The sequence below is a fragment of the Eupeodes corollae genome, chromosome 1 (genome assembly GCF_945859685.1).
Source record: "Eupeodes corollae chromosome 1, idEupCoro1.1, whole genome shotgun sequence".
NCBI lineage: Eukaryota > Metazoa > Arthropoda > Insecta > Diptera > Syrphidae > Eupeodes > Eupeodes corollae.
The window spans coordinates 310,030,071-310,048,061 of NC_079147.1; positions in this window are offsets into that span (position 1 = coordinate 310,030,071).

The following is a 17,991-nucleotide window of genomic DNA, read 5'->3' on the forward strand; positions in this document are numbered from 1 at the left end:
GTCAAAATCTGACAATTTTGTAGAATTGAAGGAAAATACTCGACAGCTGTGATGTTTTCGTTTCATAAAGAAATTGTCATGACAATGAATTGACAATTTTTAGGAGTTTTCCAACAAATGTGTAACGCCAATTCTTTTATGAAATGAAAAAAAAATGCAATATACATATTTGTCAGTATTTAATTGACAATTGCGACTTAAAACTAAGTTGCGGTTGGCAGTGAAAAGACTTAAAATGATACACGAGATATTTTCAAGTGAAAATGATAACGATTCTCAGTTGTATCGCTGTGTAAAACGTCGCCGGTGCTCTCAGAATTTTAGACAAAGAATAAATAATGATTTTTAATCCTTAAATGGCTTACAATTTAAAGAAATATTTTGTTTCGGAAAAACAATAGCGGAATTTATTTTTTTGGAGAATAAGTTCACATTAACAGAATTCCCAAATTAATCTTTGGATGCTAAAACGCAACTACTATGTGAATTACATTGGCTTTGAAGTGGAACTCAGTACAATGTAATTTTCGATGAACAGGGTGTATCAAAATCATCAATTCATCAGTGTCTCAGAAGTGTTTGTAATTTAATGGTAGAATAACTTTTGGAAGAAGAAATTCGCTGGCCAGAATATATAATTTTTGGACCACAATGTTTCAGGAGTTGCGCAAATTTGTCATGTATTGCTGGAATTGTCTATGCTTCTTTAAGAAGAATTGATGCATACAAAGGTAAGAATGACAATGGCAAGTTCAAGTTCATGTTCAATATTTGCATTTATTAACAACAAAACGTGGTATATTTTTTCAAGCGATTCATTTACAGTTCAAACAATTTACCATGTCTGTCGTTTTAATAGTTTCTGACATATTTTTAAAGAAAACATTCAAAAAACAAGTACATTATTCGAAAAAAATCTATATTTTATTATAAGAAATTCAAATTATCCACCATTATAAAAATAATGGAAGTGCTCTGCATAGTTGTTTATTTTCCAAGCTATCTTTTCATAAACAATCTCTAAACAACCATAATATAGATTAAAAATACACGATATTTAAAAGTTATACAAAACATTCTCCTAGTCCTGTTCAAAAACCCCCATCCCCGTCGTCGTCGTGCTTTAATTCATAGTGAAAAATGATTTAAATTTGAATTTGAATTCGATATAAAACTTTCTCTTGTAGGGTTGGGTTTGGGCTTTTGGGGTTCGTTCCTGTGAGACAGTTTGGAATATACTTTTAAAAGATACAACAAGTGAATTCACACGCAAATTTGGAATCATTGTTTCTTGAAAGCAATGCAATAAGCAAACTTTTAAAATGTCTCATAAAGAAGAAATGCCGCATACTTTTATGACAATATTGGAAGCTGCTGAGGTTTGCTTGGTGCGGATAACTTTTTTAACCATGTTTGAGTACATATATTTTTTTTTATTGTTGCTTACTTGTGTACATGATTTTCTTTTTGATTAATTAAAGCTAAAGCCATTAGAATATTGAATTTTGGAGTTGTTCCGTGTAGACTGTGCATTAAGGTACTCATTACACTTGGGAATACATTTACTTAATGCTATTTCAAAACAATTTCCATACCTAATTTGCATTACTTATTTTTTAAACCTTTTATTTAAAAAAAAAGAGCAAGCAAAAATGGTCAAATTTCAATCAACAGTTTCCACCAATTTTATTTACTGTTATGATCACCCTAAGGAAGTGCAGACGTATTAAACTTTAAGTGAAAACATCAAAACGTGAAGTAAAATGTTCAAATTGTAATGCAGTCTGGGTTGTGTTTTTAATTTAGGCAACAATAATTTTTAAAAGATGTTGAATATAATTCACCACGAAATGATTTTTCAGCAGAATCCACCTCGAATTCTAAATCACTGATTTCATTGCATATTTTTAGGATCTTTTATTGAAAATTTAAAATTACATACATACATATATTGACAGGTTCTTCTAATGCAAAAAATAAGTTCATTAACTATATTTATTTTCCCCAACTTTCAATAAACTTTCGCCATTCCCTTCTCTAATTTATTAAGAAGTAGATTTTTAAACAGTAGTACCCGTGGCGTGATGGTTAGTGCGTAGGACTATCATGCAAAGGGTCATGTGTTCAATCCAATTTTCAATGGTATTGTCGTTTGCGATGAATTGAAAAATTGTCCAAGAGTAATTCTCGCGGATTCGGCATACAACTGTAGGACCCTCTATCCCTTAAATGACTCCCACTTAGGAATGGTTGAGAGTTGTAAGTCACTGGGCCTTGGTTCTCTAACAACTTTTGGGTATTCAACTTTTGAGGAGTCTAAGGAAGTTTCAGAAAGTCCTAAAACCATTATCAAGAGCAAAACATGACAGAAAAACGAAGATATTTATATTAGATGTCATCAGATTGAAGAACGAAAGGACGATATAGAAACATTAGTATAGGAAAAAGAGAAGTTGCTCTATTTGAACGATATTCACTCATCTTAAACGCTTTGAGACAAGTGTTTCATCCGCTTTTCATAATACATAAATATCTCGAATAATTAAAATAAAAAGAGGCTGGGGTGCGACCCACACTGACAACTTCCCATCCCATCTGTCGACTCGTCTTGCTTAAAAGTTTGGAGGTTTTCGTGTTGGGTTGAGAAAGTTGTGAGTTGAATTATTCTTAAAAATTTTTAAATTACTAACAAAATTTTTAATATAAAGAAATAGTTAAGTTTAAAAATCTAGTTTTGTTAAATAGATTCTTAGTTGAAAACAAATTTTAACCAATTTCAGTAGCATTTCTTAAATTTTTACAAATTGGATGAATGAAATTAATTTGAGAGATATCAAGAACCGAACATCAATTTTTATCAAATTTCCGTACTATTTTTTGTAGATTTTATTTTTTTTGTTGATAAAACGGACTGTTGGATTTTTATAAAAAAACTACTAAATATCGAAAATAACATTTTCTGTGAAAGAAAAAGTTTGAAGACAATATTTTTATTTTTTGAAAAGCTAGAAGTACATTAAACTGGCCTAAGTGTGTTCGTTTCCATCTTGGACTGCCACTATAACCTAGAAGTCGAAAGCAAATTTTTACCAAGTTTTAAAATTGTTTTTTATTAGGTTTTTGTTTTTTGTAGGAAAAACACTCAATTCGATTTTTCTCAAAAATATAATTAATGTTGACAACAATAATTTTTAAAAGATAAAAGTAGTTTAAAGCTAATATCTCAAAGCTTTAAATCGAAAATCAATGTTTCCCAACTTTTATTAATTTTTTTGTTCAGGTTTTTATTTTTTATAAAAAAACTGTCAATTCGATTTTTCTCAAAATCTTACCAGATGCTAAAAACGTTATTTTTCGTAAAATTTTCGAGGTGACAATTTTTTTTTTCAGTTTTTTTGATTTATAAGAAAAACGTTAATTGGATTATTTTCAAAAAATATACTTGGTTGGTATCACGTAACAATATATTATATAAAATTTAATTCAAGTCTGTTGCCAACCACAAACGCAATTTTCTTGAGAGCTCTTTCTGCATTTTTCTGCCTTATTATCATTATAACAAAATTTATTTGAAGTCGATATCTCTTCTGGTTCTTGAGCTATGGACGACAAAAAAAACTTCGCGAACCTACGGACGTACGAACCTACGGACGTACGAACGTACGTACACACGCACGCACAGACATCTTTCTAAAAATCTTTTATTCCGACTCTAGGGACCTTGAAACGTCGAGAAATGTCAATATTTTCAATTTGACAAATCGGACCCATTACAATAACTTTCTATGAGAAGTTAATAATACAAGATAGCAATGAATGAATTTTTTATTAATATGATCAGACAATTTCATGCTACACATTTGTCCAATTAAGGATTATTTTTCCAATAAATTTAGCAGTTGGTGTTAATGTTAGCTTGAATATTGGCTTTAAATGCTTCAAGAGTTGCATATTTGTTCGCATAAGCTAATGACTTAATAAAGTTCCATAACTGTTGTAGAGAGAGGTTAAGTAGCACGAACGAAGGGGCCAGATAACAAGGAAACTTCTGGAAATTAGCTTAGTGACCACTTGTACAACTTGACAATTGTCAAAATCTGACAATTTTGTAGAATTGAAGGAAAATACTCGACAGCTGTGATGTTTTCGTTTCATAAAGAAATTGTCATGACAATGAATTGACAATTTTTAGGAGTTTTCCAACAAATGTGTAACGCCAATTCTTTTATGAAATGAAAAAAAAATGCAATATACATATTTGTCAGTATTTAATTGACAATTGCGACTTAAAACTAAGTTGCGGTTGGCAGTGAAAAGACTTAAAATGATACACGAGATATTTTCAAGTGAAAATGATAACGATTCTCAGTTGTATCGCTGTGTAAAACGTCGCCGGTGCTCTCAGAATTTTAGACAAAGAATAAATAATGATTTTTAATCCTTAAATGGCTTACAATTTAAAGAAATATTTTGTTTCGGAAAAACAATAGCGGAATTTATTTTTTTGGAGAATAAGTTCACATTAACAGAATTCCCAAATTAATCTTTGGATGCTAAAACGCAACTACTATGTGAATTACATTGGCTTTGAAGTGGAACTCAGTACAATGTAATTTTCGATGAACAGGGTGTATCAAAATCATCAATTCATCAGTGTCTCAGAAGTGTTTGTAATTTAATGGTAGAATAACTTTTGGAAGAAGAAATTCGCTGGCCAGAATATATAATTTTTGGACCACAATGTTTCAGGAGTTGCGCAAATTTGTCATGTATTGCTGGAATTGTCTATGCTTCTTTAAGAAGAATTGATGCATACAAAGGTAAGAATGACAATGGCAAGTTCAAGTTCATGTTCAATATTTGCATTTATTAACAACAAAACGTGGAATATTTTTTCAAGCGATTCATTTACAGTTCAAACAATTTACCATGTCTGTCGTTTTAATAGTTTCTGACATATTTTTAAAGAAAACATTCAAAAAACAAGTACATTATTCGAAAAAAATCTATATTTTATTATAAGAAATTCAAATTATCCACCATTATAAAAATAATGGAAGTGCTCTGCATAGTTGTTTATTTTCCAAGCTATCTTTTCATAAACAATCTCTAAACAACCATAATATAGATTAAAAATACACGATATTTAAAAGTTATACAAAACATTCTCCTAGTCCTGTTCAAAAACCCCCATCCCCGTCGTCGTCGTGCTTTAATTCATAGTGAAAAATGATTTAAATTTGAATTTGAATTCGATATAAAACTTTCTCTTGTAGGGTTGGGTTTGGGCTTTTGGGGTTCGTTCCTGTGAGACAGTTTGGAATATACTTTTAAAAGATACAACAAGTGAATTCACTGCTAAATTTAGTATCCTTGTTGGGATTCATTGTTTCTATTTTATTCATAATGACGTGTCAGCCATAATAACAAATTCCATTAATTCGGTAATATTCATCATGATGAGTGGCGCAGAGCAAGAGAGGGCGGAAGTGCAGAGGAGGGTATACAACAGTTACAGAACGGGGGACTCGGAAAATTAATTACTATTTATACAAAACGCTGGGCTATTAATAATAACGAAAAAGCACGACTTAACCACGCGATGCGACGGCGACGGAAGGGTTGTATTGCTGCCGAACCAAGTTTTGCTAAAACATTATTTGCCATGTTTTAAAACTTGTATACAGTTATGTACGACAGGAATACAACCCACTTTTATGCACTCTCAGAATTGCCGCTTGTTGATGAAGCTAAATAATTATATACACGGGACGGTATAGATTCTGATGTAAGCGTTGCGAGAGCGAGTGCCAGAGCGAGTGGCGCGTTTATACCCTTTTGGCAACGAATTGGCGCCAAACAATTCCTCCCCCATCCCAAAAACTCCCGCATCACATCTATCTCTCACCATTAAGCTGTTTTAATGAAAATAAATGCTCTTAATTAATAAACACGCATTTTGAGGTGGCAGATATGTTGTTTCCGACGCAAAAATACTTTCAATCTAGGATATGTACCTACACTATACTCAAATGTACAGGACCATAAAGAGGGGTGCACAGGAAGGAAGCGGCAGCAAACGATAATAATTTTGTTAAGCAGGGATTTTTATAAGCCTACAAAATGGAGTGATATAAAATGCGCGGTAACAAATTATGAAAGCAATAAAATTAATGAAAATTGTTTGTGATTTTTACAATTTTATACATTTATTGGTGGGACGTTGGATTTTTAGGGGAGGGATGTTTATTTAAGGATATATTATGCAGCCGTTTGTAAATTTATTTATATCCATGTATTTGTTACACTTTTGAGATTTTTATGTTTTTAGAGTTGACGCTTTCGTATTAACCATCTGCATTAATTTGTAATGAAATGTGTCTTCTTTTGTTTTCTTTCGGATTCTTAAAAACAGCCACATTTGTTGAATGTTTATATGTACATGTCTTTTTTAGGTTCTAGAACTATTAAAAAAACATTATCTAGAAGTTTAAGGAGGAATTGAAAACGAAGAAAAATGTATGTTACACCTCCGACTTTAAATAAATAAAATCTTTCTCACCACCATGGCCCATGGTTACACACTTTATCTATGAATTCATGTAATAAAGCTTTTTATGTCACGTCGTTAAACATTAAATAAGTTTACCATTTGACAAAGTTGGTTTTTAATAAATGAAGTGTAAAATTTTGTACATACTTATGTATAATGATTTGCTTAGTTTTTTAGCAGCTTCTATAATGAATCATTCTGAGAACCAACAGGTCAATTTTCGAACGCTGAAGCAAAGTATACTAACAAACAAATTTAATTTAAGTTTTCACAAAGATTTTATTATTTTATGTAGTTTGATTCTGCATTTTACTTTCATTCAAAATGAAATTAAAATATTTTTAAAATAAAAATTGGAGTTCTATAATTCACATTTATTTTCTTTCGGAAATAAAATAAAGCTAATTTCTGTGTTCAACTTTTCGATTTTTGTTATTTTCAAATGATTTGAGTTCGACAAGAGTAAATTGTTTCAAACAGAACTAATTTTAATTATATGAAATGAAGCTTTACTTATTTTTGTATTAAACCTGGACTTTTAGAATTGCAACATTTTTGCACATGTCATGCCCTCAATGTCTATTGAATGCTTAAGTATCCATAATGAGTGTCCATAAATGCAAACATAAATTGGCAGTAATTAAAGAAAACAATAATGTCAGAAATTGACCTATTCTTTCAGTGACGGTGGAAAAACAAATACATATCTTATCAAAAATAAATATTTAGGACTGGTTTTTAATGTTTATAAATAATTTATTTTTGTAACAGGAAAACAAATATAAACATTTTGCAAAATATGTATATGTATACAATTTCTGTAGCCTGCCAAATGTTTCCCTAAGACAATGTTCTTTAAAAAATTTGAAAACTTTTTTCTGCGTAGAAGCAAGGAACAATCGCAATTAAAAACTCTATAATTTTAAATTTATTTTATTGTAAAGACAGAACAAATCAAACAATAATAAACAATACAAGTTATGACAATCAACAAAATTATTTAGTGACTCATTTCAAAAATTGTCACTTCCATTTCCCTTGAAGTTATTTAAAACGTTTTCAAAGTTAGAAATCGATCGGAGCATAAAACATTGGAAACAATTTCAATCCATTCTCAATTTATATTTAGATTTCTTTCGGGAACCTGACTCGTCTTAAGAGGTTTTCAAACAAGTTTTGGAATAATTAGTATTTAAAGCTTGGCCTACAAAGTACTAAATAATATATTATGACAGTTTCTGATTGACATAATTGAATTTACTTATCTGAAAAACTAAACTTAATGAGTAACAACCTTTAATTCATTTTATTCGCGTTTCTTAAAGTGTCCGGAGTAGTTTTTTGAGTTGATAAATTATTAATAAACGTTAATGTGAGGAAATGTATAGTCATCGTTTTGTTTTTAAGAAGAATTGTTGGAAAAATCATAATTATATATCTATCTTGCGGCTTTCTTTCGAAGTTTACAAAATCTATTCGAACTTAATACTGAGGAAAACAAGTGAAATCTTGCAATTGTATAGAGGTTCGTCATGACCCCCTCTGGGAGATAATTTTTTTGCGTTAATGGAGATGAACCCCATTATATTTTGAATTATTTTTATGTATATGAAGACAAAATTTGTATTATACTTCCCTAAACGCTGTTTCTAAAGTACTACTTTTAACTATATGAGGACTGGATCAAGAACATAATATGAATCGGAAATTAAGCCCTATGACAAATGCAGCTCAAATTCATCAACTTTTGACAAAGGGGGGGGGGGTCATATAGAGCCATAAAGTTAATACAGTTAAGTTGTATAAGAATAAAGATTTGTTAGTAATTTAACGACGTTTACCAAAAAGTAGTTTGTTGTCAAAAGCAACAAAATTTTTGTTTTCACGCAATCAAGAATTTGGAAAAACTTTAGTAATCCTTTAAATTATTTTCATAAAATTTGTTTATAAGAAAAAGACTAAATATTCAGGTTCCTATAGAAACTATATGGCAAGTATTGCTTTCATACTTGAATTCGAACTCGAGCTTTTGATCAAACATAGGTACGGTGGTAGAAAAGTGGAAAAAAGTTGGCCTCCCGCTTCGTCCGTCCGTCTGTCTGTCCTGGTTCTACAATCGAAACCAGTGTGTCGATTGAAAAATAAGGTTTTAAACTGATTATCGTTAGGCGCTTTTTAAGATTTTGGTTAAAAATCGAATATTTGAATGTTTTCAAAAATGAACCGATAGATGTTCACCAAACGGTTTCATAAAGAATTCATTTCATATTTCGGAATTCACTGAAGCTAATTCCCCAAATTATTCCACAAACCAAACAAGATCTATTACCTTTACTGAAAAAACTTCCGATATTTGATTCAATCATATTCGGGATTAAGCTTGAAAATATTTACAAAATAAATAGCCGAAGACATGTTTCAAAATAAGAACTTATATATTCCATCCACACAATCCCAATACAGAGCACCTGAGACCCGCTGCCACTATAGTTCACACTTCCTTGCAAGGAAACCCAAAGAAACAAAAACCCAGATATTATGACAATGATGACGCCACATAAAATCTCATCAATATGTGTCGATACAGCAAATGTCTATATGGCCATAACATGTCCATTCATATGCTGAACTGAACCCCTTTTGGAAGCCTAATCTGCCAATAACTTTGCATTTATTCAATTTAAATTTTCAGCATTCCCATTTCCAACCCAACAAGCCTTCCTTTTGCGTTCCGTCGTCGACGTGATGCTGGGGTGGAAAAGTTGATGCCAGTATTAAGCATACGCCCGCCATCTACCTATGACAGAAGAAAAAAACAACATAAAAAAGGATTCCATAATGATGGTGAAATTCGGACAGCATAATCTAGGGACCTTATCTATACGTAGCTGTAGGTATACATAGCTATTGGAGAACAGGTTAAATAGCCATTGAATTGATGTGCCGTGCCTTTCTGGCTTGTAAGACAATCAAATACCAACCCCCACTCCTAGCTAGTGCCTTTGTAAACTGTATATAGCCCTCGCTATTTCGATTTCCGTTTAGCTATGGTGCAAGGAAAATCCGTAATTTAATATCTATAAATGGACCAGAGAAAATCCTTGCTGAAACCCTTTGTTTACCCATTTGTTTTCTATGCCTCCTCCCGCTTCTGCCAGGAACAAATGTTGTCATATTGAGTGCCGTAAACCACTGCGCTGCTGGCGCTGGTACGTATAGGTATCCGTATATACACTTTTGAAAGGGTGAGTTTAAGTGTACACAAAGTAAAAGGATTTAAAGTTGAAAAAAGGGTTCAAGCCAATAAGTCTAAATCAAATCGTTTTGTGGTCAAGTTTTAAGGCCTCGGCATGTCAGTTGGAAAGTATTTGCACCCTTTTTTTATTGAATTTGTGTGGTGGATATAGTGGAACGGGGAAAGGTTATTTTTTTAATAATATTATTTTATGGAATATGATTTTGGCATCATGTTTTGTTATACTCAATGAGAATAAGAACAAACATGCATGTGCTGCCACTTCGTTAGATTCGATTCAATTGATTTCTGATTGATAAAATTAGGGTGTTAAGTTTTGGATATAGGTACTTTGTTAAATTTGGCAGATCTCCAAGATTAAGCTAGATTTTTTAATCTTAAATTCACTGTGCCACGGCATTGCATTTATGTAAAAGGGTTTTCCCAGAAAGACATTTTATTTTAAATAGCCTGGCCATAATTGTGACAACTGTTACTTTCGAATCAGTCATCTTTTGCCATTTGACTAGAAACGCCATTCCTAAAAATATTGCGATACATGTTTTAAACAATATACTGAAATTGTTATAATTCAGGATATATATACTGAAATTGTTAGGCTCAGGGGTATCGACGATCTCTAGACTTGTAACTCCAATTACTTCAAATCGAGGACTTTTCGCTCTTAGAAAAGATTGTGAAAGGCAAAAAAAAAATACAAAAATAAACCCTGGTTGGACCAAGAATGTCTAAAAGCTCGTAAAACATCATTTGCGTGGTTGAACAAGGATTATTTAAGGGTTTTTATATAGAGGCCAATAAGAAGTTTAAAGAGCTTTGTAAGACTAAAAAAGTTATACGCTGAAAACCAAGCAAGGCAATTAGCGTCTTGTAAAAACTCCGCTGATTTTTGGAAACTGTCTAGGGAGCTGAATGGAAAACGGTTTACTATCCCCACAAAACTGTCTTCAAAATGTAATGCTTTCCCTTTTTCAAGGATCTTTTAAATCCTGTAATAACGCCGACAAAGTGGAAATTCGCAGCACCTGGATTCTGAGTCGACTTTTTGGACTGTGCATTTACATTTAGCGAGTTGGAAGAAACGCTGAAGGCGCTTAAAGATGGAAAACAGCCGGATCGAATGGTATATGGGACTGTCATGCACAAAGAGCACCTTATACAATTTTCAATACAGTTTTGGAGGGAGAATTGACGCCAGATGAATTTCAAGATTCTATTATATTTCCAATCCACAAAAAAGGATCGTTATTTGATGCAGCTAACTACAGAGGGATATTATTTTTTAATTGCATCTTACTAGATATTTACAACGATGATTCATAAGCGTCTTGTTAGTTGGATTGAGACTGGAAACTTGCTGAGAGAGTTCCAGGCAGGATATTCAGCAATAGATAATATTTTTATATTCAGAAGCTTGGCAGAGAATTTCTTGAAACAAAGGAAAAAGCTGTATGTATTTTTTATCGATTTTAAAGCAGCTTTTGATACAATTGATATGGGTGCACTATTCTAAGCTGTTTAGTCTTGGGATATCATTGAAGTTTGGTCACGTTCTTGAGCAGCAAGGGCGGCTGTATGGATAAGTGAAGAACCCTCAGACTGGTTTGAAACATGTTTGCGCAATCACCTGAAACTCTACAGCTCATGATTAATAGGGTTTACCAGTATTGCCAGATAAGGAATTTAATAGTAAATATAGATAAATCTAAAGTTTGTTAAAAGGTGGACGTAATGCATACGACCTGGAAACAATGCTTCATTAATTAGTGTATAGCAAATAGTAGCAAGTTTAAAGTATATGAAGCAGTAGATGAGAAGTTGCAAGCGGACTTCTTGCTTAACGTTTTTAAAATGAATGATTCACGAGTCGTGCAAAAAGTGGCCATAAAAGCCATACAAGATCAAAACAGTGGTATCGAGAGTGGCAAGATCTTGCTAAGGAATGTCAAATTTATTTTAATTTAAACATCGAGGATTTAACTATAGTTTAAAACATCTTGTATGAAGTCATTTTAAAGGTTGATGAGAAATGTAGAGCTGAATATATTGCTAAAGCGTATAATTCCTTGTACACAACAACTTACAGCAGATTAAATCATAACCTTGCAGAGAACAACTATTTTAAGGATTTCAATAATGTCCGTGTGATTTCTATTATGGTCAGACTACGTAGTGAACTAATAGATTTAAATTTCATTCCACACAGACCTGATTTACCCCTATAGTGTAATATGTGCAACCTATCATCAAAAAGAGAGGATATTGTCCGCTTCTTGGGGAAATGCCCCATTCTTAGAGAAATCAGAAGGAATGCATTCAGAAAAGACTTTCTATCGGAAGATGAAGTGATGAGTTTATTGAATGAAATGAATTTTGTCAATCTTTACGAATTTTGCAAAACTGCGCTTAGATATAGAAGTGCTATAATTAACGAAAATTTTTGATTGTGATTCACTGTTTTTTAAATTATTTGTAACCTTTCATGAACTGTTTATAGTTAAAAATCATCAATACCTTTTTCAATATTTAAAAGTAATTATATTGAAGGCTTTTAATTGTGTTTTGTTGTCAATCTGGCAGACGGCAGTTGCCATGCTATAATAATTTTTGTAAACATTTTTGGGGTGTACAGAGTCAGAGTTGACGAACTTGAACTCGCATGTGAGATCGATCGAGCAGACTGGGACTTGGACTCAGTTTCATATGCAAAAAAAAAACGAGTTCACTCTCTACAGTTCTGAATCAGTGATATGAAAACGATCTCAAAGCTCTTTGTATGCAAAATCAAAATAGATTTTTAAAAAACTGGAAACAAGAAAATAATTCTTAAGGACTGGGAAAAAGAATTGCTTATTTTGATGATTCTAAATTGTTCATCCGCGTTGCACGTAGCCTGTACATTTATTGAGGATCCTGTGTCTCCTAGATAACGCAGAAAAATCCTTATTTTTTCTTGATAAGTCAAAGCACCACCGTGTGTTTCTAGGGTTGGACCCAAAAGCTCATTTATCAAAAACACTTGTTTCACTGTTTCAGAAACTCGTCCATTTTGATAGTTGTTTATCAACTGAGTAAGAGAAAACACACCCTCAACAATTTGTAAGATCGATCTCATGCAATCAAGCGCTTGCTTATATTTTTGCATATCAATACTAGAACTTTCTCAGACAGAACTCTCTTCGAGAGATCGACCTCAACACTTTGAGTTCGAACTCACAGCTTGAGATCGATCTCGGTCTCTGTATTTTTTTGAATAGAAAAGTGAGTAAAGAGCTTAAACTCATTATTTGCATATGATCCATCGTCTTTATTTCCTTCCATTTCAAATTAATATATAGATAACCTACGTCTTAAAACACATCCTTTATAAGTGAATAACAAACAAGTGATTTGACAGATGCCACCAAAACAAAATGGCCACCACGGCGGCGGCGCGACGCGGCCGCCATCGAGTTATTTCTGTTCCAAGTGAATAATCCTTTACTAGGAATAGGTGTAGAAGAGGCTTAACAATTATTATTGGTCTTTTTATATTTGTTAACCAAGTAAAATAAAAAAAAAATTGAAAAACAAAACAAGAAGGTCATGAAACATTTTGGTATATAAGCGTTTAACCAATGAATTTAAAATTATAAACTTGAATCTCTAAAAACAAACTTTCAAACCTATAATTTCCTTTCTCAATTTATCGATATCTATGTTTATACACATGAATATGTAACTACCTATATGTGTGCCTTTATTTAGCACAACTAGTCAAATGTATAAATACAATAACAATAAATCAAGCAATAAAAGTCTTTTAACATCATCCTCGTCGCCCATTCTCCTGCAGCAGCAAAACAAAGAAATAAAAAAAAGAGGAAACATTATACGCGGATATATCACCTCCCGGGGCGAAAAATTATGTGCAAATATAAGAAAAAGGATATAACAATAACTGTATTTAATACCCATATACTCTTTTAATAATATCTTCAACAAGGGAGCAATTAAAATTGCCTGCAGAATGTTTTGAAATGTTTTGGCTCATGGCATATATCCACATGACTATATTTAGATATAATATCTATAAAGGAATACCTTTAGATACATGTGGCAATATATAGACTTCTATTCCGGCGAACTGAAACAGGGCCTTTTGCTTTATTTTTTGTGTCCTTTTTAGTTTTTGAAAAATAAAAGAAGGAAACCAAATGGAAAAGCAACTTAACTTGGCAAGCTTCAAAGCATATGAAATAAAAGAAACACACAAGTTTAGAAGTGCTATAGTTTAGAAATGCACTTAAAATTCAATAAAAATAAATTTTGTTAAACGCTCATAAATAAGTTACTATATATATAATTTAGCTCTTATCTCCGTCGGAAAGTAAAAATTAGGAACAAACTTGCACTCTGTTCTCTAAATCGTTTAATCTGCTTTCTGACCTTATTATATCCATTTTATTTAAGTATATTCAAAAAGGTTTGGCTTTTGTATGGATATATAGGCATGTCTTTTGGATCAACTTTATTTTTAAGCCCCACAATAAATTAATAAATCATTTGGGGGAAATACAATTCAAGCCAATCAAGAGGTTTATTCGGATATAAAAAAAACATTTTATTGTACTATAGATGCTTTTGGTATTGGTAATTCTGGATATCTGGATTCTAAAACCATATCCCTTTGAGATGGAATGGATGTATTTTTTTAAACCTTTAATTTTTTACATTTTTTTATAGCCAAAGCCAATATGTGATGTGATGAGCAATCTTATCTGCATATAATATCAAATAATTTTTTTGGAAACCTTTTTAAAAATATATTTACAATGCATTTGTTTTGTTTTTTATTTGTTCAAAAAAGGCTCCGGCAATAAACGATCCTGTTTAGGTATATTCTCGTATATGATGGCCGATTAAAAATGCCATAAATTAATGACAAATCTTTGAATGATTTGAAGTTATTTTTTTGACTGATGTGACGGATGTCGGTGTTGCCCTATCTGGAAGCGGAGAATAATTTAAATTGAAAAACAAGAATTGACGAACAGATCTTCTAAATGCAGACAGTTCCTGTTTTATGGAGGTTTATATAGTATAAATACATAATTTACTTACATAGAACCTGCATTAGGTGCTTAGGATATAGTCGTATAAAATCTAATAGCCATTAACGAGCTGCTTTAAAAACAAAAATGTCTTCCAATTTACTTTCAAGAAATCATTAGGCAGGTAGGTATACAAATAAAAGTTCTATAGTGGAAAGTAATATAAACGGGTGGAGATCAAAATACTTCATGTTTAATAATATTGTAGAACAAAATTCTGTATTTCAAAATGCTGATATAAATAAGCTGCACAAAAAGCGTGAACATAGTTTGAAAAACAAAATATTTTTGAGAATCAGATACCACAACAATTTTCTACCATAGTAATAATAAAAGTGTTTTTGTAAAAAATAAAGTTACAAGATTTTAATGTCATCTTGTATATGACTTTCTCTTGAATTCTGGTTTAATGTTTGTTCAGATTTCCCAAAAAAATAAGAGATTAGACCAAGTACTGGGTAAGTTTCTAACAGGTTCTTAAAAACAAAACTACCAAAAATATTACTTTTAAGATACAGCAGTTTGGTGTACAATACTTTTAATTTACAGTGTTTTAAAGTATAGCAGAATTGAGAACTTGTACAGCATACTGTCTAACAGTATCATACAGAACTTTGATCATTTAGAAATCTGAGAAATATTATTTCGACCCGTTCACATAGGTAACTTGGCTTATAGGAATATGTAATAAAACGTATTTTGTTTACATTAACCATGTTTTTTTGGTATTCCATAAATAGAACAGTGGGAAACTGCCAAAAAAACGATACGCAGTAGTCCAATTTTTATATTTAAAAGTTGATACAATTGAATATTTGCCAGAATAATTTATCAAAAAATTCCAAAAAAAATATCGAAATTCAGACCTGGGGTGAAATTGTATAAGCTAATTTTTCAAAGTTGACTATCAATATCAAGAGAATACGTCTGTATGTAAGGTGATCGATTTCAGAGTTTTAACCAAACAATTTAAAATAAAATAAAAACTTCAAGAAGCGGATTTGTTCGCAGTACTACTACATTAACAAGTGGTGTTGTGGCGAGGTTCAAGCTGTTTATAAACTTGAATCGAGTTGAAATGAGCTTGATTCCCCGACCAGAATCGATTCAAAATTTGCGAAGAAAAACCTGTGTGGAAGATTCGGTTTTACAGATAATGCATATGCAAAAATATTGTTTTGTTTTAATTAAATTAAAAAAAAATTGCACATGGAGTAGGTAGCATATACATATGTATGGTGCTGAACTATTCAGGTCTTCATTGTGAAACTTAACCATTTTTAAATGTTCTTTTGTGGTGGAAACACCATACAAAATCTAATCTGAGATAAACCTTTAGTAGAAACATAGCAAAACTAAACTATCTTCTCTATTGCTTTCTCTTGCAAAATTAGCCCATTTAGTCTATTTTAATTAACAAAAATAAATAATACGATCGTATCCACAGTAACAGTAATGGAAAACACATGATTCCAAATGCACAACTACTCAACGAACACAGCCATCGAGATACAAATGAAATATCAATTGTACCAACATTTGAGAACGAAATCACTTAAGAGCCATTCGAGAATCGTATAAATGTCAAAAACCCATCCGTAGTAAGAATCTACTTTTACTTTTATCGGTAGTATTCATACTGCAGATATTGTTTTTGTTAATAGTGTAAAATCCTACTATGATATTGATACATTTTCCAACAAAACACGAGTTTTTTGATACCCATAGGTTTTTAAATCAACCTTCGAAAACAAGGTTGAGGCCGTAGCCTCTGAAAAATGAAATAAGCTCATGTGGAAGAATTACAAACAATTTTTCTCTGAAATTGAAGCTTAAATACTAATTCTTGTGAAAACCAAAAATTCTCTAAATAAGTAATTAAATTTTTCGTCAATTTTAAATGATTATTAAATGAGTAGCTTTTTGTTTGCTCTTTTTAGTTAGAAAAACTTTATTTTTTGGGCATAAATTAATCTCGTAGCTCAATATTCAAAATTATTTTGGAATTGTAATTCAAAACTACGTTTTTGTAACCAAGCTTAGTTTTGTATATTTGTTCTTATTAGGGTTACTTCAAAATAATTTAAACGAAGACTATGCATTTAAGTACTCAAAAACCATAGGGGCTACTAAGTTTCGATATCCGCAATAAAAATGATTTCTCTCATAACATTTCTAAGATCACCATTTTTTTATTCCGCCATGAACTGCGGGCCCATAGGTATGGGGGACGTTTTGGATATTAAAAATTGAAAATGAAAAATTTACAAAAAAAAAAAAAAAGGTAAAAACTAGAGCCCCAAACACAAAGAAAGTTCTTACAAGTATAAATTAAATGAACCATTAATGAGTAGCCATTCAATCTAATCTTTCAAACCTTTTGAAATCCTTGTTCATCAATAAAATAATTGAAAAGAAACAAAATGGTTTAACGTAACAAAATACAAACGAGTGCAAAGAATGCAAATACTTAAAATGAATTCATGCAGCCTCAAATGATTGCAGTTAAAGGATTGCAAACTTTTCGATGTAAAATAATTGCTAATTACAAATTTTGAAGTCTCAGTTTCAAATTAAATTCAATAGTTAAAATTTGTTATTATACGCCTGGTTCCTATAATAACGTAGAGAACAAATCGGTACATGTTTTAAAAGACCAATCTAAATATACCCAATAAAAAAGTGTCAATGTGGCTGCGGACACCAGAGGCAACGCAAATGTCCAAGTAAAAATTATTTTAAATATTTTCCCCTTCATCAAACATAACAATACTCAGGTATTAGTAGGTGCCTAACCTATCTTTACATATAATCAAATAGAAACCTAGCTAACCGAGATCTATTATACGGCAACAATTAGGCACCTTCTTATTTTCAAAAGCCATTAAAAAGCACATTAAAATTTAAAAAAAAAGAAACGAACGCACACAATATCAACACAACATCAATTTATCATAATTAACAATGAACGCATATTCAAAAGGTTAAAATACAAAATTAATTTCTCCGCAATAATAATACTCTTATTAAGCAATTTGGGAGGTTCCTCTACTCTACTCCGGTCGGTACTCTGCCACTCCAGCTTCCAG